General features: G+C 43.7%; 1 protein-coding gene across 5 annotated transcripts in view; it reads right to left on the reverse strand.

The window, feature by feature from the left end:
- Nucleotides 1-26,282, reverse strand: part of zzz3 (zinc finger, ZZ-type containing 3) — a 110,462-nt gene that overhangs the window by 82,864 nt on the left and 1,316 nt on the right. For 2 of the 5 annotated variants that reach the window (XM_041208020.1, XM_041208017.1), the window contains exon 1: nt 12,334-12,353. The exons of 2 other annotated variants lie outside the window; for them this stretch is intronic. The gene's annotated coding sequence lies outside the window, so the exon portion shown is untranslated. Of the gene's footprint in view, nt 1-12,333; nt 12,355-26,282 lie in introns of those variants that run through there. One more of the 5 variants, XM_041208022.1, reaches the window with a different exon arrangement.

A 26,282-nucleotide genomic window follows, 5' to 3' on the forward strand; every position in this document is an offset into this window, starting at 1 on the left:
ATAAGGAGGGATTTCTTCACCCATAGGGTAGTCAATCTGTGGAATTCTTTACCACAGAGGGCTGTAGAGGCTGGGTCCTTAAGTATATTCAAGGATAAGACAGACAGATTTTTAATCAATAAGGGAATCAAAGGTTATGGAGAAAAAGCAGGAAAGTGGAGTTGAGGGTTATCTGATCAGCCATGATCTCATTGAAAGGCAGAGCAGACTCGCTGGGCCGAATAGCCTACTTCTGCTCCTATATCTTCTGGTCGTCTTATAAATAAGAAGCTACACATCACTTGAATCACAAGGACAGAGGTGGTGGCAGTGGGCTTTTGAAGTGCTGATGAGAAGGGAAGTAGGTAAAGCTTAGATGGCTGGAGGTGGAGAAGCACTCTTGACCTTCCTAACCAACAAGCAGCGCTGGAAATTTGGGGCACGGAAGTCCATTAACATTTAAATAACTGATCTGCCTCTCAAGAGCACTGACTGCCTTCTGCCCTATCCCCAAATCAGCCCTGGTTGAAACTTCCAGGCAGGTTCAGAGTTATGAAAGTTTAACTGTGGGATGTTAAAATTATTTTGTTTATACAGGATTTTTAAAAAATGGAACTTCCACCCTGTGGCTCAGCAATATTCTCTAGGCCATATGAATAGGAAGAGAACAGGTGCAATTTCTAGTGTTGGGACTATAATTTGCTCAGTTTCCTACCTTTCAATGCTACCCAGCAATCACTGATGGAAGGTTTGCCAGTGTAGACAGGATTCCCCATTCCCCTTTGGATGATTTAAAAAATTTATTCATGAGGTGTGGCCATCGCATTCATTGCCCATCCCTAATTGCCCTTGTTCAGGGGCCATTTTCAAGAGTCAACCATGTTGCTGTGGGTCACATGTAGGCCAAACCAGATGGGTTTCTACAATCGACAATGGTTTCATCATCAGACGTTCAGATTTTTTTTATTGAATTCAAATTTCATCTTCTGCCCCAGAGCATTACCCTGAGTTTCTGGAATACCAGGCCAGTGACAATACCACTATGCCACTGCCCCCCCTTGTAAAATTGCCTAATGACACTTACTGATAAAGACTCACATGTGAATAAGGATCATGTCGGACAAATCCCAGTACAGGGCTCAGTGGTCTACTGGCTTTAGTCCTAACCTGGTCCAGAGTTCAAATCCCACGATGGCATATTACAAAACTAATGGACCAGCCCCATGAGAGCTTTAGGACTGTCATGAGAAGCTAGCAGATCAACTAGTGCTTCAGAGAATGAAACCTGGCACACTTACCTGGACAGGCCTGAATGTGTCAGTCTTGCTGTGTGCAAATTTGCTACTGCATTCCTTCACAACAGTAAATATACTTCAAAAATCACTCCGACTTCCTCAGGTCATGAAAGGCATCTTACATATATACAAAAGAAACCATTTGCATTTATAGACTTCCATACTACATGGCTGACACTTCATACATGGCAATAAATACTGCTTTGATGGTGTCTCACAAACTATCAATAGGATAGGCCTGGGGGGGGGCGGGGGGTGGTGGAAAGAGCAACAAAGAAATTTCAAAATTGGACGAAGTCTGCCTGCTGCTTTGAGCAGCAACATCAGAACATACCTCACTTCTTACCGCGTGGGTTAATGAACATAGCTTCTTTTAAATTAAGAGATTTCAGGGGAGAAAGTTTACTGTGCACCAATGGCAATCCTGAACTCCAGGGTAGAAAAGGTGGCGGGGCCAGGGGGAGGTTGGAGATGGGGCAGTGAGAAATACCAACTATTTGGAGGAATGAAGCTTTGCATTTACATGCATTTTCAGCCAGCTGCAAGCAGAGAAACATTAAAATCTAGTGACAAAAGGCTTCTAAGAATCTCCCCAAAGCAATCAATGCTGATGCTCAAAAATACTTACTGAAAGGCTCAGAGAAACGGGCTCAGTGCCAAGCAAATCAAAGTGGCCTGATCGGGCTGTGAGTCTAATCCTATGCGCAGAGTGCTCTAAGATAGGCTACATAGTTTCCCCTCTTTCCTACCCACTAATGAAGCCCCAGCTAACCTTTAGCAGAATATTAGAAAAGGTGGCTGCAAACATTCTTTCAGCGAGAAAGAAGCTAGTAGCAAAATTAAAACCTGTTTTCAACTGAAAATTTGATTCCAGTATGAAAAAAAATCATGCAAATACAAAGGATATTTTTAAATGATTCATGGATTCAGGCACATAAAGGATATCAGTGCAATCAAGGAATGTTTCACTATGCACGGCCCTGAGCAGAAATGGACACTGGAATCTTAGTCATCTCCTATATAGAGCAGCATAAACAGAGCTCTCAGCCAAGTGAAACAGTATAACCCCAAGTAGCTATGTTGTGAATGGTGGGAATTATCCTTTAAATCCATTCATAATACCCTCGAGGCTGAAACGCAGAAGAGCCAGTCACGAGTTGAAAGACACTGCCCGCCAATTGAAGTAAATGCACAACAGACAAGATACTGTTTACCTACTGATATCACAAAGTGCAAGCTGCAGCCTCTGCAAAATGGAAGCATTTCTATTACATAAAAAACAACCCAGATGTGTCATCCAACAATTGATATACATACTGACTGCAGGTTTCAGGCTTTGCAAGAAACTATCCCTCAAGCTACAGAAAGATCACATCAAACAATCTACAAGTAAACATCTGGCCTTTAAATTTGTCCTTTTTTCACTAAGTGACCCTGTACAGCTAAACTTATTTCAAGCATCACAGGCAGCGTTCATTTCTTACACTTGCTTTTTTCCCCTCTTGCCCTTCAGCCTCTATAAAAATCCAATTCCTTTTCGAGCACGATCCTTTCTATTCATAATATGTGTTTCAGTAAGTTTCTATTGTGATCTGACATTTACCCTATTTTGCTCTCCCATATTTTCTCCTGCTGTTATCTCAAAATAAAAGCAAGACCACTCCTGTTCTTATACACCATTCAGCTGTAGCTCAGTGAGTAGCAACACTTGACTCCAAGTCAGAAGGTGTGGGTTCAAGGTCGCTCCAGAAATGAGCAAAAAAAATCCAGACTGACATCCCAGTGATGCACAAAAACCGTAGTGCACTATTGTCACAGGTCACAGAATCATTACAGCACAGAAGGTGGCCATTCTGCCCATCGGGTCCATGCTGGCTCTCCGTAGAGCAATCCAGTCAATCCCATTCCCCTGCTGTCCCCAAAACTCCATAAGTGCAACTCATCCAATTTCCTTTTGAAAACATCAATCATCTCCACTTCCACCACCCTCGTAGGCAGCGAGTTCCAGGCTACTTTCACTCTCCGAGTAAAATGGTTCTCCCCCTCATTCCCCGGCATTTCTTGCCCAAAACCTTAAATCGGTGTTCCCTGGTCCTTGTACCATCAGCTAATGGGAACAGCTTTCCTTTGTCTACCTTAAGGAAAGCTGTTGTAATCTTATACACCTCCAGCAAATCAATCTCCTTTGCTCCATGGAAAAAACCTCAGCTTCTCCAACCAAACCTTATAGCTAGAATCCCTCATCCCAGTAAATCTCCTCCACACCCTCTGAGGGGCCCTCAACATCCGTAGGTGCAGCTTTTCAGATCAGAAGTTAAACTGCGACCCCATCTACCCCCTCAGGTGGCTGTAAAGGAATTCATGGCACTATTTTGAAGAGGAGCTACGAAATTCTCCTCAGTGCTATTATCAATATCTATCCCTCAACCAATATCAAAACAGACACCATTTCTTTCTAAGAAGCTTGTTATGTGCCATTTGGCTGCCATGTTTTCTACACTACAACAATAACTAACTTAAAAATGTAATTCATTGCCTGGAAAGTGTTTTGAGACATCATGAAAGGGACAATTGTTACAACTGAGGTTTATAAGATTATGTTGTTTCAGGACTATATCCTTTCGTTTAGAAGAATTATGATTTAGGATTGTATCTTTAAATTTAAAGCAACTGAAAGGAGTCATATGACTTGCCTTAAACAAGCCCAGGTGATTTAATTGTTAAAGATCAGAAGACTTGTTGTTTTATTGAGAGAGAGATACACTTGGGGGTAATGACAGCTGTTCCTAAATCTACATTGGGCAAATCCTGTATCTCCCTATGTCCCAGAAGGTGGAATCAATATCAAGGTGTAAACAGTTGTGCTAGAACTTATCCCTTTACTTCCAAGGTGAAAGGAGTGTTGGATCAGAAATAACTGATTTTCATTTCTTCTTAGATACAAAGCTAACGTGTTTCCTGTTACCATGGGGAAAAGTGTGATGCATCCATTTTGAGATCATGTTACAGGATTCCCAATAAACCCAGGCATATCTGACAGAAAGGGGTTGCAAGCTTTGTCTTGAGTAGTCTGCAGTTTGAAGAACAAGTTAAAAGAGACTGGAAGATATGCCTTGCTTGGAGCTAGAGAAAGAAATCTACAGTGTAACCCTTACAGTGAGAGGCTGTTCTAAGGATTAGGAGTTGCCCAGCTGGGAAAGTAGAAAGGAAGCAACCCACTGGAAGTAACTATGAACTGTTTGCTCTGAGACTTGTAATTCTGGGGAAGAGTGAAAAGTAACACGAAACTGTTCATTGCTATAGTTTAAAGTATAAGTTGCCTATACAAGTGGTGTTTAGTCAAAAATGTTTTTTAGTCATCTGATACAATAAAAAGTTTTTTTAAAAACGTGAAACCTTGACGTGTCAGCCTTTCAGCTAATAACTGGAAGATCGATTTTCTTTTTAAAAAGTTATCAGTCTCTATGAAGGTCACAACACTATATAAATGAAACAAAATGGAAATCTGAAATAAAAAAGTGCTGGAGATATTCAGCAGATCAAGTAGCATTTGTGGAGAGAAAAATCAAGCTAACATTTCAGGCCTGTGACTTTCTGCTATATGAAAGAAAGTTAGTTCTTTCTCTCATGCTGCTACAAGATCTGACTTGTCATTTTCTGCTTTTCCCTGAGCTACACTGCTTTGAGTTGTCATCACCCTCACTGGTATTCAGCACTGAAAACAAATTTGTGCGCGTCACACTCCCAGAGGATTCCTGCTTTGCTTGACTTTTCTTCCTGCTCTACTGCTTGGTTACCCATTTACTATCCTCCTGCATCTATAACAAGCTCTGGAAGTGTTGACCTTACTGAAATAATTCTGGCATTGCTACAAATGGTCAACTATTTCTTTTAAAAATTTAATTCTCAAAGTAATTCATATATTATGAAGCCATTTTGAGTGTACAATGCTTGAAGGAAGACTGTGTTGACATATCAGATCTCTTGCCAATAACGTTCTTGCACTGGGAGCAATACAAATCAAGGGGATGAGAGAGCTCATTCAGTCTTGGTTTGTGGGAAACTAGTGAGGCTCAGGGAAAGGTGGAAGTTAGAGAGAAAGCCTTGCACACTGTGTCAATTAGGACACAGTCCTTTTGTGGTTGCCATGTTTAGGGGAGGGACAGATTGCACTGAGTGAACAAGTCTCCGACTGCAAGAAATCTCTCCAGTTCCCAGCATTGCACAAGGTCAAATATCACACATTCTAAATCAGAGTTTGCATAGAATGTTTCAGCCAAGTGTTTTTTTGTGGAGAGCACTGCGCTTCAAAGAAGGGTGCACTTTCTTGCAGTTAGCAGAATGTTGATACGAGTGATCTAATTACTTTGTGCTGCAAATCACGTGAAATAGCAAAAGCTCTTTACCTGCTTCACCCCCCCCCCCCCACTATCCAAAGTCTGCTCCAAATCTTATGTACCAAAGCGATTTCATTAAACAAACATGACATAACCCATGCACTGCACTGTAGCAAGCAGAAATTAGAACTGATCCAAAATAGGCCAGAAAATAGTATCACTCTCACATTCCTACTGTGTGCCCAATCCCCTGTATCACAACTCTCATAACGAGAGTTTCAAAAATGCATGCACACCTATCAAAAGACAAGGACTGATGTAAAATAACAATTATATCAGCAATGTAGTTGCTCATTATATTCAGTCAAATTTTTCCAAGCCCGGAGGAACAGTCACGTTTGCACCTTCAAGCGACAATATATCTGTATAATAGGTCAAGTAAAAGTGCGCAGCCAGTGATATCTATAATGAGGACAGATGGCTTCACAGACATGAGAAGTTACTTCTACTGAAAGTACAAGTAAATCAAATGTAGTGTGTGTAAACACGTGGGTGCTTTGAGGACATGACCCAGACGTGGGTGTTTTGAGGACATGACCCAGCTCAGTTCTGGTGCTCTGGCAGGTTAACAGCCTGTTGACATACCATCTATGCTCAAAACATTAAGGCACTGGAGTGCACCAATATAGCTCGATCCCAGCAAGGAATAAATGCATTTTGGAGAAAATGCCAAGGAAAAGCATTTTTTTTTTTTAAAAATAGGTCAAATAAAATGAAATAACAGAGGTACCATGGTTTGAGATACTTACATACGAACTAGGAACAGGGGTAGGCCACTAAGCCCCTCAAGCTTGCTCTGCCATTCAATAAGATCTTGGCAGATCTGACTGTAACCTCCCACATACCACCGACAACCTTTCACCCCCTTGTCAGTCAAGAATCTATCTAGCTCTGCCTTAAAAATATTCAAAGACTCTGCTTCCACTGCCTTTTGAAGAAGGGAATTCCAAAGACTCTCAACCCTCAGAGAAAAAAATTCTCCTCATCTCTATCTTAATTGAACGACCCCTTATTTTTAAACAGTGACCCCTAGCTCTAAATTTTCACACAAGAGGAAACATCCTCTTTACATGCACCCTGTCAAGGCCTCCCAGAATCTTAAAGGCTTCGATCAAGTCACCTCTTAGCCCTTCTAAACTCCAGCGGACACAAGCCTAACCTGTCCAACGTTTTCTCATAAGACAACCTGCCCATTCCTGGTATTAGCCTATAACCCTGAACTGCTTCTAATGCATTTATATATTTCCTTAATTAAGGAGCCCAATATTGTAGACAATACATGCCCACAAGCTTCACAACCAATCTGAACTACTTAAGAGAAACGTCTCTGCGACCCACCTGAACTTCCAGGTATCCCAAAAGAAACATAGGTGCCCCTGGGCCTGAGATCCCAGGTTAACGGAAACGATTGCAAAATCCAGCTTTCCTGTCACATGATGCAAATAACGCAAAGTCAAGTCGAAAGACAGTTGCATTACCAAAAATCTCCCCCTATCCTCCCTCCACCAGCTCTTTGTACACAATTTCGTTGTCAGGTTCTCCTTCAGTACTTTGCATTACACTTTCCGGTTTGAAGTACCACCAGTGATTGCTTTACAAAAGGTAACGCTATCTGGAATTCAGTTCAAGGAAAAATAAGACAGAATTGTAGAAACCAATTTCAGGTGCTGACTTCACCACGTTAGCAACTTTAAGTCGTCACCACTGCTCCCACTTTCTCTTGGGCAACAGCTGTTGTTACTGAAGGATGGCTGAGCCAGAGCAAATGGGAGTGGCCAGAGATGCGGATCCCTTACCTGCATACAGTCTATGAGCTATGGGGGAGATGGTGGCATTGAGGCAATGTCACTGGACTAGTAATCCAGAAGCCCAGGGTAATGTTCTTGGAACAAAGGCAATAAATGCTGGCCTAGCCAGCGACGCCCACATCCCATGAATGGATAAAGAAAAAAAGGTGTACATGGCCCTGGGGTCGACCCACCTTTCGTCCACCAGCTTTCCCAGGAAAGATTTCCCGTGGGTCTCCGTCCCTCTGCTGTAAACATTTACGCCTCCTCTGGACCCATCTTATTCTTCTATACTTGTTCCTTTACCACTTGCTTTTAACTTGCAACGTTATCACTTTTGTCATTTCATCTGTCCTGCTCTCAACCCTACCACAAACATTCCCCATTGTTCTTTCCCTGCCAACTTATTTAACTGTTCAGTTCTGGTGAATGGTTGTGAATCTGAAACTTAAACTCCGTTCCCCTCTCCGCAGATGCTGCCTGATCTGCTAAGCGTCTCCAGCATTGTCTAATTTTACTCCACATCATGCCTAATTCAGTCATGGTATATCAGCTGATATCCAAACAGACTCCACCATGCGGCAGGTCTTTAAAGTTTAATTATCCTACTAACATTTCTGAAATTCCGAACAACAGGAGAGGGGTTTAGCCCATTCCTCAACTTCCTGAAAATGATCACCTTCAACAACAATGAAAACTTGCATTTTTGCAAACTTGTAAACCAAATAATCCTGTGGCTTATTCCTCATTCTGGGTGTCAGCTGTAACCAAGAGATTTTTAAATAATGTTACATGTGTTACATTTGGAAACAATGCTGCTATGAATCCAAAACGCTGTTTATTGGAGCGTAACAATGTACTTCAAAGTATTTTGCTCCAACTTTTATTAATTTAAGCTTTCATGAAGGTGGGGGTGAGAGAACAGATGTTGGACAGACACTGGTTGGTGGCATAGTTCAATTAAAATGGAATTCAAGCTCTGCCTGTATCGGTGCATATGAAGCTGGGCACCCACACTGCAGTTTCAAACATTTTTTTGTCCGCTTGTCACGGTAATAAAAATTATAGAAACGCTGTTGCAAATATGGAACAGGTGTCTTATTTCTCAAAAAATTAGCAAAAGCAAAGGCACCAATTTAAGAAAACCTGTTGCAATCCATCATCCCAGTCAAAAAAATCAGAATACGAGGAATATCAGGGATGAAAAAAGATAATTTCTTCAAAACAGATACTTTTACATTATGTTAACTCTCCTAAGGCAGCATCTAACTTTATTGTAAGTCACTCCCAGGCTTTTGCTCAATTACCTTGCGATTATTCCAAGTTATCATCCTTGAGGAAACGTTTTCCCTGATACCTATTCTAAATTTAAATTCATTATATCCTGCAGCCCCACTTTCCTGCCCTACTTTGAAGTAATAACGTGCCTTCACATTATCTATACCATTGTCTATTATTGATGGGCATAGTGAATTGATCTACTTCAAATGTTTGCTGCCTTTCAGGTGAGGTGTCAAAATGAGGCCAGGTCTACCCTCTCAGGTGGGTGTACTGTAAAAGGTACCATGTCACTATTTCAAAGAAAAGGAGGGAACCTTTCTCCAGCATCCTAGCCAATATTTGTTCCACTAAAAACAGATTATATAAGAAACAGAAGCAGCAGTAGGCCATGTGACCTCATCAGCCCACTCCACCATACAATATTATGGCCGAACTTCTACATCAATTCTACTTACCCACTCAATTCGCATATCCCTTGAATGCCTCAGTGCCCTCTGATCTCCATCTTATGCACTTAACAATTGAGCACCCACAGCCCAACAAGGTAGAGAATTCCAAAAACATACAACCTTCTGAGTGAAGAAATGGCTCCTCACCTCAGTCCTAAATATCCTACCCCTTCTAGTCCTAGACTCTCCAGCCAGGAAAAACAGCCTAGTCACTATCTCATTGCTTGGTGGGCTTTGCTGTGCAAAAATAAGCTGCTGTGCTTCCGCTGTTATAACAATTACTACGCTTCAAAAGTACCCCTTTCACTGAGACATGCTTTGGGGCGTCCTGAGGTCGAGATTCTTTATGCACAAAGAGCACACTTTTATCTCAAAAGGAATGATTGGAGAATTGTTTTAAGGGTCCCAATATCAGATGGGAAACGTCCTAAATAATTTGTAAGACCTTTTTAAAATTCTATGAATTATCATTCCACATTAAACTTCACAAATTATAGGTACTGCATCCATTGTTATTTCTCCTAGTTCCAAGGGAGAGAATAATAAACTACCTTGAAATACAGGATTTTGACTGTTCCTGACACATGACAGAACACTTTTTAAAATTACACTGAGCATGCAAATTAATGGTCAGATTAAAAGTGATAACACAGTGGGACAACCATGCTGAATTGTTAAAATGTTGGACCTTGAGACTCTTGGGATTACATCTTTATTAAAAAGTGTATTTTCAGGTTAGAATGCTGACTTACTTAGCTCCTCTGGTCTTGCGCGGGACAATGGCAAGACTCCGCCACCAGCCCCAGTCCATCGCAATTTCTTGGTGTCCCGCTCTTGAAGGTCCTCCTCAAATGTACTTTGCCAGATCTTCTTTGGCCAGTCACGTCTTCTTTTCCCATCTGGTGGTGTTCTTTCAACTGCCACTCAGGGAGGCAAAATACATGTCCGGTCATCCTCAGTTGTCTCTCCGTCATGATATCCCACAGGCACTTCTGACCAAATCTCTGTTACACTTCTTCATTGATGCTGTCTCTCCATGTGGCACCCAGGATCTTATGTAGTGAACGTAGGTGAAAGAGGTCCAACTCAGGTAACACCTTTGCTGCTCTCTTCCACGTCACACTAGCATGGACTGCAGTTGGTACTACTATGGACATGTAGCTGTAGTTTCAAGGCCATACTGATGCTGTTGGATACCCAGGCCACATAAAGCCCATGGGATGACCGACGTTGCTTTGCCGATTCTTGTGTGGACATCGATCTCCACATCACCCTCCCTGGAGATATTGTTTCCCAGGTAAGGGAAGAGGTCAACATCCTCGATGTTCTGCTGCCTGATGTGATAGGAGGGCCTTGGTGCCATTCAGCCATCACTGTCTTGGTCTTCTTGCAGCTGATGTGTGGACCAACCTTGGTGCCGCTACTCTCAAGGCTGGTGGTCATGTCCTGGAGCGCACGTACACCAGCAAGGCGATGTCATCTGTGGAATTCAGGTCTGGCAACCAGTGACGTTACCATGGAGCACCAAAGCCTGCACCCACCTTTGCCTTCCTCATAATGAAATCAATACCAAAAGGAAAAAGAATGGGGAGAGTATACAACTTTGCCATACTCCTGTGATGATGTTGAACAAGTCCATGGTGCCCATGCTGGTCTTGCCACAGCAGCTGGAATCACAATATAAGGCTCTGAAGATGTTAATATACTGCTGTGGGATGCCGTATTGCCTTGTAATGTACCAGGGTGACTGCTGGTGGATACTATCAAAAGCCTTCTTGAAATCAATGAAGTTGATAACAAATGGTTTCTGGTACTTCAGGCTCTGTTCAATGATGTTCTTGAACATAAGGATCTGCTCACAGCATGATCTGCTATCTTAGAAACCTGCCTGTGCTTCTTGAAGGGTACTATCTACTTCTGCTTTCAATCTGTTGAGCAGCACACTACTGAAAACCTTGTCAGGTACTGACAGCAGTGTTATTGCCCTCCAATTGTTGCAGTCACTGAGATCACCTTTCTTTGGCAGCTTGATGATCACCTCTCGCCTCCAGTCATCTGAAAGGTCCTCCATGGTCCAGATCTTGTTGAACCTATCGACTTAACATCTTAGGCACCTGCGAGGTGCGGTAGGCAGGCCAAGGAAGAATCAGCAGTGAGGGCACAACGGCCCTGTACTCCAGGCAAGGAGAATACCACACTCATGGAGTTGGCCTCACATTCAACTGGTGCTCAGCAAAAGTGTTAGTGGGGTGGAAGTCAGTAAAACATCACATCATCACCACCAGATTCTACACAAAGCAAACCAAAGTCACTGTCGTGCAGGTTTGTGCACCAGAGGCAAATAAGAGGAGAATGATCAATTCTACCACCAACTGCAGGAAATGTTGGGGGAGGTACCCAGCTACTGATCGCTGACCTCAATGCTAAGCTCAATGACAATTGCTGAGGATTGAGCAGTGCAATCAGGCCCCATGATCAATGGAAACAGTGAGCTTCTACAGGCCTTCTGCAACAGCAATGGGTTCAGCATGGGGAATACCTTCTTCACACACAAGGGCATCATAAAAAGACATGGAGGTCTTCGGATGGTAACACTCCAAAAAAGACTGTCCTATATATGCATCAGAAGCAGATGCAGGATATTCCTACAAGATGTCCAAACGTGTTTAGGTGCCTTGTGTTAGGCAAGAGCCACTAAGACTGAAGAAAGCAATGACCACGAAGGCACAATGACCATTTACAACAGAGAGGCTGAAGGACAAGGACATGTCGGACTGTTTCCCAATGGCCCCTTCCAACAGATTCAAAGTACTAATGAAGGCGGGCAACATCAAGGAATAGTGGGAACCCTCCAAAATTAAATGGGATGAAAGAGAGCGCAGAAGACACCAAAGAACGATGAATTGCTAACCCAATGTGGAAGTTTATTGATGAAAGAGAGCTGGCAAAGAGCAGAGGGACCAGGAAAAGAATGTTGAGCAAAGATGAGAAGATGAGTAGTACAGAATACTGGATAAAGCTGTGGCTACAAGAGCGGGTCAGAGGTTGGGAATTCTGCAGTGAGTAACTTACCTCCTGACTCCCCAAAACCTGTCCGCCATCACAAGGGTCAAGTCAGGAGTATGACAGAATACTCTTCACTTGCCTGGATGAGTGCAGCTCCAACAACACTCAAGAAGCTCCATCCAGGACAAAGCGATTTGCTTGATTGGCACCACTTCCACAAACAATCACTCCCTCCGCCACCGACGCGCAGTGGCAGCAGTGTGTACCGTCTACAAGATGCACTGCAGCAACTCACCAAGGCTCCTTTGGCAGCACCTTCCAAACCCACGACCTCTACCACCTAGAAGAACAAAGACAACATAAGCATGAGAAGACCACCACTTGCACATTCCTCTCCGAGTCACACACCATACTGACTTGGAACTATATTACTGTTCTTTCATTATTGCTGGGTCAAAATCCTGGAATTCCCTTTCCAAAAGCACTATGGGTATACCTACACCACTAGGGCTGCAGCAGTTCAAAAGGTAGCTCATCACCACCACTCAAGGGCAATTAAGGATGGACAATGAATGCTGACCTAACCAGTCATGCCCACATCCAATAAATTATTATTTTTTTAATTATCAGTAAAGCCGTGAGCAAAAGCTACAGGACAGACAAACGAGGATGGACAGAGTTTAAAGGCAGGGAGGCACAAGAAGCTGCAAATCGGAACAACTCCAAGACGTTGTATAGGATCGTACAGGAACTGACTGGTAAAGGAAGCAACACCACTGCACCAATTAAGGGCAAGGACGCTACTGACAGATGAGGAGCAGGAGGCAAGGTGGGTGGAACTTGCAAGAGGTCCTCAACCAGCCCAGTTCAACCTCCACATTGGAGTTCAGTGACAGCACCATATCTCAACAATTGGACATCAACCTAGGAGGAATTGTTGGATCAGAGGTCCAAAGAGCTATCATGAGCCTAACAAACAACAAGGCACCCGGAATCGATGAGATGCCAGTTTAGAATACACATTGCAACATTTCTGCTAACCAGTAGGCCTTAACAGCCCGTTATTTGGCATCAATGAGAATGATTCACATACCATATTTTGAGAAAGGAACCTTCAATGAACCAATGTCCTTTTCATTAGCCACATATCAGACATTGAAGCTTTTTAAAAAAAGATAGCCATCTCACAACATATCTTAGATAACCATCTCAAATTACTTCCTATTACTGAAAGCTGTGTGGGCAATCCACCGATCTTAGAAGAAATCTTTAAAATGTTCATTCACTCAGAAAATTGAAATGCCTCCTTCTGATGCTCAAAGAGATATAGCAATATACTGAAGCATTCCCCAACAACTGTAAACCATAACTGATATTTAGTTGCTTATAGAGTTAAAATTTAGTGATATTCCTACATTACATCAAACTGGAAGAGGTTACATTATGAACACAAGCAAGCTGGAATCTCAATGCTTGCATTCTGCAGGATAATGAGATGCACTATTAAATTTGGGACTGCAGTTTTCAGTCTTCAAAGGTAGTCATCAATTTTAACTAACATCTTCATCGGAAACCCCAAAGCTCCTTTAATCATAACTAACATCAGTCAAACTAGCAATTCAGATACGTCTGGCCTCAGAGTCCCTGTGAGATTTGGGGGGGGGGGTGGTGGGGAGAGTTCCCAATTATGGTCACAATCCAGTAACTCTTGCTGGAAAGTGCACACGCGCAATCTCTGGGAGAGTGAAACCCACACCCTACACAAGTCAAATAGTTTGCACACACTCCAGCTTAAAGCATGAAGAATGGCTACTTAACGCGCTTGAGGTAGTCAGCGCCTATAGAAACACAGCCAATGTCACACTCACGAGAGATGGAAACATGCACCAAAAGATCCCAATTCTGCAGGACTGTTGACCTAATTCATATTTTCACCACTTACACTTATATAACGCCTTTAACACAATGAAACATCTTAAGGGATTTCATAGGAGCGTTTTCACTCAGCCACGTAAGAGATTTTACCAAAGCTTTAGTCAAAGTAATAGGTTTTAAGGAGCATCTTAAAGGAGAGGAGAGAGGTGGAGGGGTTTAGAGAGGGAATTCCAGAGCTACAGGTCAAGACAGCTGAAAGCACAGCAAGGGGCCGGAATTTAAGAACCAAATATTTCTCAGGGGACCACTGCGGGTGAAGAGATTGGTTAGGGGATGAGGCAGTTTAAAGGTATGATCAAGAGGATGTGAATTTTATGTTTAAGGTGTTGCTAGATCAGGAGCCAACATAGGTCAGGTCAGCAAACACAGGGGTGATGGATGAACACGATTTGTGAGGCAGGGCCTGAGCAGCAGAGTTTTAGATGAGCTCATGTTTACAAAAAGTAGAAGATCAGAAATCAGCCATTGGAATAGTCGAGACTGAGGTAACAAACACGTTGGTGCCCTGGTCATGCAGGCTGTTCTGAGGCAAGATATGGCATTGTCCTCACAACTGCAAAGGCTAAAGCCTCAGGGCCACTCCACAGCATTTCTGGGGGAAAACCATTTTAAAAAATGAATGTTATAAAATTTTTTGTGGTAGATTTGACATCAAGTTATCTGCTTGGCTTTTAAAACATCTTCATGTGCAAGAGTCCCAGGCTCAATTTCTGATCTAGGTGAAAATTAAGAGTGCTGTAAATTGGACACATGGGCAAGACAGCAGTGTGTGTGTTCTGGAGGGGAAAAAGCAAAAATAGCGAGGGCTTCCATCTAGCAACCCCCTGCAAGAAAGATATCTCAGGTTCAGTTGGAAATCCTCCCATAGTTTAACAGATGCACCAATTACGGTCCAGGCTCACATACAAAGAGTCACCACCTGGGGAAAGTACCAGATGGCAGCTGAAGACATCTGAAGGAACATAATCCAACATATTTAGGTATTCAATAAATAGAGATGTCTAGAGCTGAATCACCTTCAATTTCATCCTCACTGCCTTACCCAATGTAGGCATCAACAGGAGCAATGGCAGACAAAGGGATAAGCAGATTAGGCGATAGAAATCAAAGACAGTCAAGTGGAGTTGCATTACACATCAGCCATGCTCTAATTAAATGGCAGAACTGGCTCAAAGGGCCTGAATGACCTACTCCTATGTTCCTAATAGTATGTGGGCCCCATCAATTTTTTGTGCTAATACCATTAACTGTAAAACCAAATGTTGCAAGGCAAGATTTAACATAATTAATCTGACTTCTTTTGGACACTCCCTCGACCCACTATCAAGCAAAGTGGAACAAAAACTGCAGAACTACAGCTCAGTCAAAACATCCGGCAAACAAACCCTTTGATGTTTCAATTCTCTGCTGAATAGGCAAATGTTTTACAAGTGTGTGTGTGAGATTCCCAGAAAAGAATAGTAAAGGTTTTCAGTGCAGAAAGAGACCAATGTTTGTTCAACTCTGATCAATAACTAATGTCCTCTCTCTTGCTTTCTGCCCACAGCCCTGTATTTCCAATTTCAAATATCTATCTATTCTTCTTTTGAATTATATTCTAAATATGTCTCATGTTTAGTGTAAGCGCACTCAAATGATTTGGAAAAAATTGCACTCAAAGCAAATGCTAGTAGTCAACATGCCTGCTGCACGACACTTGTAATTAATTCATTCAATTTCTCCCATCATATGCCAGACTTGCACCCACCAGAACTCAAGTTGGTTAAGATAGAGTCTGTGTGTGTCAGCCATGGCTCAGTTACCAGCATGCTCATCTGAGTCAGGATGTTTTGGGTTCAAGTCCCTAGGTGGGCTTGAGCTCAAAGTTCAAGGCTGGCACTCCAGCGTAGTACTGTACTGTTGGAGATGTCATCTTTCAGATGGGATATTAAATTGAGGCCATGCCTACCCTGTTAGGTGGACAAAAAGATCCCATGACACTACATTGAAGAAGAGCAGGGGAATTCTCCCTGATGTCCTGACCAATATTTATCCCTCAATCAGCATGACAAAAGGAGATTATCTAGTCATTAGCACTGTTGACTGTGGGATCTTACATAGAAACATAGAAAATAGGAGGAGTAGGCCATTCGGCCCTTCGAGCCTGCTCCACCATTCATTATGATCATGGCTGATCATCCAACTCAATAGCATGCTCCTGCTTTCTCCCCATATCCTTTGATCCCTTTCGCCCCAAGAGCTATATCTAACTCCTTCTTGAAAACATACAATGTTTTGGCCTCAACTACTTTCTGTGGTAGCGAATTCCACAGGTTCACCACTCTGAGTGAAGAAATTTCTCCTCATCTCAGTCCGAAACGGTCTACCCCGTATCCTCAGACTGTGACCCCTGGTTCTAGACTCCCCTGCCATCGGAAACATCCTTCTTGCATCTACCCTGTCTAGTCCTGTTAGAATTTTATATGTTTCTATGAAATCCCCCTCATTCTTCTGAACTCCAGCAAATATGATCCTAATCAACTCAATCTCTCCTCATATGTCAGTCCCGCCATCCCAGGAATCTGGTAAACCTTCGCTGCACTCCCTCTATAGCAAGAACATCCTTCCTCAGATAAGGAGACCAAAACTGCACACAATATTCCATGTGTGGTCTCATCAAGGCCCTGTACAATTGCAGCAAGACATCCCTGCTCCTATACTCAAATCCTCTCGCTATGAAGGCCAACATACCATTTGCCTTCTTTACCGCCTGCCGCACCTGCATGCTTACTTTCAGCAACTGGTATACGAGGACACCTGGGTCTCGTTGCACATTCCCCTCTCTTTTATAGCCATTCAGACAATAATCCGCCATCCTGTTTTTGCTACCAAAGTGGATAACCTCACAGTTATCCACATTATACTGCATCTGCCATGCATTTGCCCACTCACTCAGCTTGTCCATCACACTAAAGCATCTCTGCATCCTCCTCACAGCTCAGCCTCCCACCTAGCTTTGTGTCATCTGCAAATTTGGAGATATTACATTTAGTTCCCTCATCTAAATCATTAATATATATTGTGAATAGCTGGGGTCCCAGCACCGATCACTGCGGTACCCCTCTAGTCACTGCCTGCCATTCAGAAAAAGACCCATTTATTCTCACTCTTTGTTTCCTGTCTGCCAACCAGTTTCCTATCCATCTCAATACACTACCCCCAATCCCATGTGCTTTAATTTTAATCTCTTCTGTGGGACTTTGCCAATAGCCTTCTAAAAGTCCAAATAAACCACATCCACTGGCTCCCCCTCATCAACTCTACTAATCACACCCTCGAAAAATTCCAGTAGATTTGTCAAGCATGATTTCCCTTTCGTAAGTCCATGATGACTCTGTCCAATTCTGCCACTGTTTTCCAAGTACTCAGTTATTAGATCTTTTATAATGGACTCTAGAATTCTCCCCACTACTGATGTTCAGGCTGACTGGTCTATAATTCCTTGTTTTCTCTCTACCTCCCTTTTTAAATAGTGGAGTTACATTAGCTACCCTCCAATCTGTAGGAACTGTTCCAGAGTCTATAGAATCTCGGTAGATGACCACCAATGCTATTTCTAGGGCTACTTCCTTAAGAACTCTGGGATGTAGATTATCAGGCCCTGGGAACTTATCGGCCTTCAATCCCATCAATTTCCCCAACACCATTTCCCTCCTAATACTGATTTCTTTCAGTTCTTCCCTCTCACTAAACCCTGTGTTCCTCAACATTTCTGGTATGTTATTTGTGTCCTCCTTTGTGAAGACAGAACCAAAGTATGTATTTAGTTGGTCAGCCATTTCTTTGTTTCCCCATTATAAATTCCCCTGTTTCTGACCGTAAGGGACCTACATTTGTCTTCACCAATCTTCTTCTCTTCACATACAGAAGTTCCTACAGAAACTTTTACAGTCAGTTTTTATGTTCCCTGCAAGCTTACTCTCGTACCCTATTTTCCCCTTCTTAATCAATCCCTTGGGTCCTCCTTTGCTGAATTCTAAACTGCTCCCAATCCTCAGGTCTGTTGTTTTTTCTGGACAATTTGTAAGCCTCTTCCTTGGATCTAATGCTATCTCTAATTTCCCGTGTAAGACATGGTTTGGCTACCTTTCCTATTTAGTTTTGCGCCAGACAGGAATAAGCAATTGCTGCAGTTCACCCATGCACTCTTTGAACATTTGCCATTGCCTATCCTCCGTCATCCCTTTAAGTAACATTTCCCAATCTATCGTAGCCAACTCAAGTCTCATACCATCGTAGTTTCCTTTATTAAGATTCAGGGCCCTAGTCTCAGAATCAACTACGTCACCTCCCATCTTGATGGAGAATTCTATCATATTATGGTCGCTCATCCCCAAGGGACCTCGCACAACTAGATAGCCAATTATTCCTTTCTCATTACACAATACCTAGTTTAGGATGGCCTGTTCCCTTGTTGGTTCATCAACGTATTGGTCCAGTAAACCATCCTGTATGCACACCAGGAATTCCTCCTCCACAGTATTGTTCCTAATTTGATTTGCCCAATCTATGCAGATTAAAGTCACTCATAATTGCAGATGTTCCTTTTTTTCATTGTGTCTCTAATTTCCTGTTTAATGCCATTCCCAACATCACCACTACAGTTTGGGGGTCTATATAAAACCCCCACTAATATTTTTTGCCCCTTGATGTTTCTCAGCTCTACCCATACAGATTCCACATCATCAGAGCTAATATTTTTCCTCACTATTGCGTTAATTTCCTCCTTAACCTGCAATGCAACGCCACCACCTTTTCCTTTTTATCTGTCCTTCCTAAATACTGAATATCCCTGGATGTTCAGTTCCCATCCTTGGTCACCCTAAAGCCATGTCCCTGTAGTCCCGACTATATCATACCTGTTTATATCTATTTGCGCGTTTAATTCATCCACTTTATTGCAAATCCTCCTCATGTTAAGGCTTGTCTTTTTAATGTTACTTGTCCCGTTCTCACTATTTTTCACTGGCCCTGTTTAATTCTTGCCCTTGATTTCTCTGCCTATCACCTTTCTTATTCCCCTTTCTGTCTTTTGTTCTTGTCCTTGATTCCCCTTCCTCTGACTTCTTGCATAGGTTCCCATCCACCTGCCAATTTAATTTAAACCCTCCCCAACCACTCTAGCAAATATCACCCCAGGACATCAGTCCCGGTCCTGCCCAGGTGTAACCTGTCCTATTTGTACTGGCCCCACCTCCCCCAGAACCAGTCCCAATGTCCCAGGAATCTGAAAACCTCCCCCTAACACCATCTCTTCAGCCACATATTCATCCGAAATATCCTGCTATTTCTACTCTGACTAGCACGTGATACTGGTAGTAATCCTGAGATCACTACCTTTGAGGTCCGACTTTTCAACTTACTTCCTAACTCCCTATATTCTGCTTTTAGGACTTCATCCCTCTTTTTACTTATGTTGTTTGTACCAATGTAAACCATGACCACTGGCTGTTCACCATCCCCTTTCAGAATGTCCTCTAGCCGCTCTGAGACATCCTTGACCCTAGCACCAGCAAACATACCTGGAGTCCTGTTTGCGGCCACAGAAATGCCTATCCATTCCCCTTACAATTGAATCCCCTATAACTATTGCATTCTCACACTTTTTACTCCTCCCCTGTGCAGAAGAGCTTACCATGGTGCAATGAATTTGGCTGTTGCTGCTTTCCCCTGAGAGGCCATTCCCCTCAACAGTATCCAAAGCGGTATATCTGTTTTACAGGGGAATAGCCACAGGGGATTCCTGCACTGCCTGCCTAGTCCTCTTGTTCTGCCCGGTGGTCACCCATTCCCTTCCTGCCTGTGGACTCTTAGCCTGCGGTGTGACCATCTCTCGGTACGTGCTATCCACGATACTCTGCCTCGCGGATGCTCCACAGTGTCAAACTGGCTGCCACTTTTCCTACATTTCAACAGTGACTACACTTCAAATTTTTTAAAAACTTGTAATTATACAGTGCTCCCCATGACCACTTGATGTTTTAAAATGTATTGCAGCCAAAGAAGTTTTAAATAACTGAGCCATTGAAACATCCTTTCCCTATATTACAACAGTGACCACTCGATTAGGTTAGGAGAAAGGAAAAAGAACATCCAAGATTTTCATACGTGATCACTAACCTTTGCGGGAAGTGCATGGGTTTGGATGTTGATGGAGAAGGGTTTGGCATCAGCTGCATTACCCCCACCCCTAACACACACAGTCCTCTGAAGAACTGACATTCTGAGGGGAAGTTTCAGAATGCATGCTGGCGGCAGGGCATCTTAAATCAGTCCGCGGCCACCATATCTCGGAAAATCGCAGAAGTCAATACGCACTCGTTGCAAGCCAGGCCCCAGTTGCACCCAAAGATTTCTGTAATCTGGTCAGGCTTACACATAAGGAATGGCCATCGGAGCAAAGGAGCGGAGGGCTACCGATGGAGGTCTATCCCAGCAAGGAACTCAGGAGAGAAGGGAGCAGGTTGGCAGCGAGAATATAAGCCTCTCTAGATCCGAAGATTCAAAACCTGTAGAATCAAAGAATCAAACCGGACAGCAATTCTCTTCAAGTTTTAGTGATTTGGTCCAGTCCAGTCCAGCTCAAATTCAGTATTTCAAGATGAAATTACTGATAGGTTAGTAGATGGAGGGAGGAAAACTAGGGCTACACCAAATAATCTACTGCAAATATAACATTTAAATAAGTGGTTAATAACAAAGGAAACCAAAAGAAAAATACAATGTGCACAGTACTGTACACCAGCTTGATTCTGTCATCCACATCCTTTACTACAAAAGATGGATGAGTGTTTTTCTTTGCAACAAAACCCTCATTGTGCTATCAAATATTTCAGGAAAGCATAATGGTGGGTGTGTGAAATGCTAATATTATATTCACTTGATCTGTGGAAAAACACACAGCAGGACAATTATAAATTTACTTTTCCAAAACTTAGGCGGTATCTAAGAGATCACTCCGAGTTGTGTAACATCAGGAATCACTCAAGTCAAGGAGGATCCCAGAGGACTGGAAAATCGCTAATGTAACCCCCTTGTTTAAGAAGGGAGTGAGGCAAAAGACAGTAAATTACAGGCTGATTGGCCTGACCTTGGTCGTTGGTAAGATTTTAGAGTCCATCATTAAGGATGAGATTTCAGAATACTTGGAAGTGCATGGTAAAATCGGGCAAAGTCAGCATGGTTTCATCAAGGGGAGGTCATGCCTGACAAATCTGTTAGAATTCTTTGAGGAGGTAATGAGTAGGTTAGACAAAAGACAGCCAATGGATGTTATCTTCTTGGACTTCCAGAAGGCCTTTGACAAGGTGCCATACAGGAGGCTGCTCAGTAAGATAAGAGCCCATGGTGTTAGAGGCAAGGTACTAGCATGGACAGAAGATTGGCTGTCTGGCAGGAGGCAGAGAGTGGGGATCTCAGGATGGCAGCCAGTGACTAGTGGAGTTCCGCAAGGGTCAGTGTTGGGACCACAACTTTTCACTTTATACATTAATGATCTAGATGAAGGAACTGAGGGCATCCTGGCTAAGTTTGCAGTTGATACAAAGATAGGTGGAGGGACAGGTAGTATTGAGGAGGCAGGGAGGCTGCAGAAGAATTTGGATAGGTTAGGAGAATGGGCAAAGAAGTGGCAGACAAAATACAACGTGGGGAAGTGTGAGGTCATGCACATTGCTAGGAAGAATAGAGGCATAGACTATTTTCTAAATGAGGAGAGAATTCAGAAATCTGGAGTGCAAAGGGACTTGGGAGTCCTAGTCCAGGATTCTCAAGGTTAACTTGCAGGTTGAATCGGTAGTTAGGAAGGCAAATTAAATGTTGGCATTTATTTCGAGAGGACTAGAATATAAAAGCAGGGACGTGCTGCTGAGGCTTTATAAGGCTCAGGTCAGACCACATTTAGAATATTGAGAGCAATTTTGGGCCCCGTATCTCAGGAAGGATGTCCTGGCCCTGGAGAGGGTCCAGAGGAGGTTCACGAGAACAATCCCAGGAATGAAAGGCTTAACATATGAGGAATATTTGAGGACTCTGAGTCTATACTCGAAGGAGTTTAGAAGGATGAGGGGGATCTGACTGAAACTTACATAATACTGAAAGGCCTGGATAGAGTGGATGTGGGGAAGATGTTTCCATTAGTAGGTGAGACTAGGACCTGAGGGCACAGCCTCAGAGTAAGGGGAAGACCTTTTAGAACAAAGATGAGGAGAAACTTCTTTTGACAGAGAGTGGCGAATCTATGGAATTCATTGCCACAGAAGGCTGTGGAGGCCAGGTCATTGAGTGTATTTAAAACCCGAGATAGATAGGTTCTTGAATGGCAAGGGGATCAAAGGTTACGGGGAGAAGGCGGGAGAATGGGGTTGAGAAACTTATCAGCCATGATTGAATGGTGGAGCAGACTTAATGGGCCGAATGGCCTAATTTCTGTTCCTATGTCTTATGGTCTAAGTTCTGGTGGTTTGCAGTTCAGTCAATAGCACTGGGATCTAGTTGAGAGGAAGGAGAACGAACATCACATACCATTAACATATACTGGTGTATATCTTGTGTCACCACCCGTTCCCACCCCCCCAAGGATCTATCCTTGGTCCCCTCCTATTTCTCATCAACATGTTACCCCTTGGTGACATCATCCAAAAATGCAACAGGCTCCACAAGCTCCGATCTGCCTCTAATTTGTCTCTCAAACTTGTCTGACATCCAATATCAGGTGAGAAGCTTCCTCCAATTAAATAGACAAGACCAAAGCCATTATCTTTGGGCTCCACCACAAACTCCATTCTCTAGCCACCCCTCCATTTAATTCTGAGATCAATTGCCGACCCCCATCTTCTCCACCACCAAGACCACCTACGTCCACCCAAATATCATTACCCACCTCACTCATCCCTGCCTTTGTCACCTTAAAACTCGACTGTTCCAATTTTCATCTCGTCAGCCTACTGCCTTGTGCACTCCAGAAGGTCAACCAAAACTCTACTGCCCGCATTCTAACTCGCCCTCAGTCCCATTCACCCATTATTCCTGTCCTCGCTGACCTATGTTGACACCTGGCCCTGAAAAGTCTCAATTTTAGAAATCTTATTCTAATTTTCAAATCCCTCCACGGCCACATCATCGCCCTATCTTTGTAACCTTCGCCCCCACCCCCACGCCCCCAAGATCTCTGCACACCTCCAATTCTGATCTCTTCTGTATCCCAGGCTACTCTTCACTCCACTACACTGCAGCCTTCAGCTGCCTAGACCCCAAGCTCTGGAAATTCCCACCCTAATCCTCTCTAATTCTCCTGCCTTCTTTAAGATGCTCTTTAAAAACTGCTTCTTTGACCAAGCTTTTGCTCACCTGTAATAATATTTCTTTATGTGGTTACGGCTCAAATTTTGTTTGATAACTGCTCGTGTTAAGCACCTTGTGATGTTTTACTACAAGTTGATGCTAAATGCAGATTTAATAGTTTTGATGCAATGCAAGTATGTTAGAAGTAGCAAAACTAAATACTGTAAATAAAAGCATCCGGAAATACACAGCATCTGGCAGATCCTGAACTGAGATGATATAAACTGGGTAAGGAACTCGTCGCATCTGAAACACTAACCTGTCTTTCTTTTTAGACAAACACAGCAGCAGTTTTTTTTATATTTTTGCTACAAGTCATTCCCGAACAACATTATTTTTAACTACACAACACATATACGAGTTGTAAAATGCAACCCAAAAATGCTAATTCAGTTAGTCCAGCTCTACCATAAACATGTTTTAACTACAAAGTTCTGACGAGTTTCAGGATTCAGAATAGAATAGAATTTATCACACAAATCTCTGGTTGGAAGAGTAACAATATCTAAACCAGGAGGTTTCCAAGGTTGTGTGCCTTCTGAGATTGAGTTTTGGAGCCACAGGGGTAGCTTGAACCCACAATCCCATAATTTAAATGGGACTGCAAGTTTCTGATACTAACAGATCAGGAAGTTCTCGTTTTTAAAATTTATCAAATGAGGAGGAAATGGCGTTAACAATCCTTTTTCAAACTTAACAGCCAGACAAAATGCAAACACGACAAGCCAACCTGTTTTGCCTGTATTTCCAGGGTTAGGCCTGGGCCCTGGTTTGGACACCCCCCTAATCGAGACGTACAGAGACAGGGACAGAAGAGTATTCTTAATCAAAACAGCAAGAACAAAAACGATCAGTTGCAGTCATCAGGCGGTTATGTGCAGCACTATTTGGATACACAATGTATCAGCCGGAAAATTAAATAGTAAACAAGAGACACTGTAACTGGAAGGTGAAGTTACAATCTGAATTAAATCTAACCCAACCTTCACTTTCACAATGCGAATAAAACGCGATTCGACTGCACTAACTCGGCATTTTTAGACGCTGCTGAACACATGGCCCAGCCGAGTGCCTCGTCCACACACGTGGAAACTTCCACCTGCCCCGGAGACACACAAAAAAAAACCCCGACTGTTTAGAGATGTTTCCGATTCCAAACTGACCTTAAAATGACCAATCTCCCAACATGTGCGAAGGGAATGATTCACAACCCGTGCTCAGCTGCAACCCACCCCCTCTCTCTCTCTCTCTCCACACACAGACACAGAGAGAGGGAGAGAAAGAGAGAGAGGGGGAAAGGGATAAAGAGAGAGACAAAAAAAACTAAGTGCCAGAGACTTTTTTGAAAATTCAAATACAAACATAACCTACCCTGGGAGTAGGAGCTGCATCTGCTGAACGTGCACGAAAGCACACGTGTTCTGCATATTTATCACCAAATATATTAAAAAAAAACGGGTTACTTCACCATAAAGTGCACACAAAGCAGAGCAGCGAGACATACTGGTCACTCCATCTACTGCAAGTAAAATTAATGCAGCAGCTGGGGTACTCCGAGTGAAAGGGAAGTCCACACACATTTCATACACGTAGACATTGTACTTTCATTTGCGCACACACTATAACATGAATACACACGTGTGTACACACACACACACAAAACGTCAGCCCACATTGTCTCTCATAGTATGTGCATCACACATAAACGCACCTTATAAACACGAATTCAGGACACACACACGTTTATTTATACACTAGAAAACCTGCAACACATTTGAAAATAAAGGGCTTGTTTCCTGAAGTAATAAGGACACTGAAATGGGGCTGATGGGGAGGGGAGGGAGGTCTTAAATCTACAGAAGTGGCCCCAGCAAATGACAAAGAAGCAGATTCCAGAGACAGGGGGAAACTTTTTTCTCCCTCAGGGATCCTTTTGGTGAGGGAGGGGAGTGAGGCAAGGAGGGAGGTGAGGGAGGAGGGGGGGGTGAGGGAGGGGGGTGAGGGGAGGAGGGAAGGAGGGGAGTGAGGGAAGGAGGGGGTGAGGGAAGGAGGGGGTGAGGGAAGGAGGGGGGTGAGGGAAGGAAGGGGGTGAGGGAAGGAGGGAAGGAGGGGGGTGAGGGAAGGAGGGAAGGAGGGGGGTGAGGGAAGGAGGGGGGGTGAGGGAAGGAGGGGGTGAGGGAAGGAGGGGGGTGAGGGAAGGAGGGGGTGAGGGAAGGAGGGGGTGAGGGAAGGAGGGGGTGAGGGAAGGAGGGGGTGAGGGAAGGAGGGGGTGAGGGGAGGAGGGGGTGAGGGAAGGAGGGGGGTGAGGGAAGGAGGGGGGTGAGGGAAGGAGGGAAGGAGGGGGGTGAGGGAAGGAGGGGGTGAGGGAAGGAGGGGGTGAGGGAAGGAGGGGGGTGAGGGGAGGAAGGAAGGAGGGGGTGAGGGAAGGAGGGGGTGAGGGAAGGAGGGGGGTGAGGGAAGGAGGGGGGTGAGGGAAGGAGGGGGAGGGGATGAGGGAAGGAGGGGGAGGGGATGAGGGAAGGAGGGAGGAGGGGGGTGAGGGAAGAAGGGGGTGAGGGAAGGAGGGGGTGAGGGAAGGAGGGGGTGAGGGAAGGAGGGGGGTGAGGGGAGGAGGGGGGTGAGGGGGGACGAAGGGAAAGTTGAGAAAATGTTTAGTGTGGGGGGGGGGGGGGGGGGGGGGGTGAAGTTTGGCGAATGGTTTGGGGGAGGTGCAGCCTCGCAGGAAAGGTGGCTGTTGACGGGCATTGATCGTGTTGTCTTCTTTTGTGGTGA

The sequence above is a fragment of the Carcharodon carcharias genome, chromosome 16 (assembly GCF_017639515.1).
Source record: "Carcharodon carcharias isolate sCarCar2 chromosome 16, sCarCar2.pri, whole genome shotgun sequence".
Taxonomy (NCBI): domain Eukaryota; kingdom Metazoa; phylum Chordata; class Chondrichthyes; order Lamniformes; family Lamnidae; genus Carcharodon; species Carcharodon carcharias.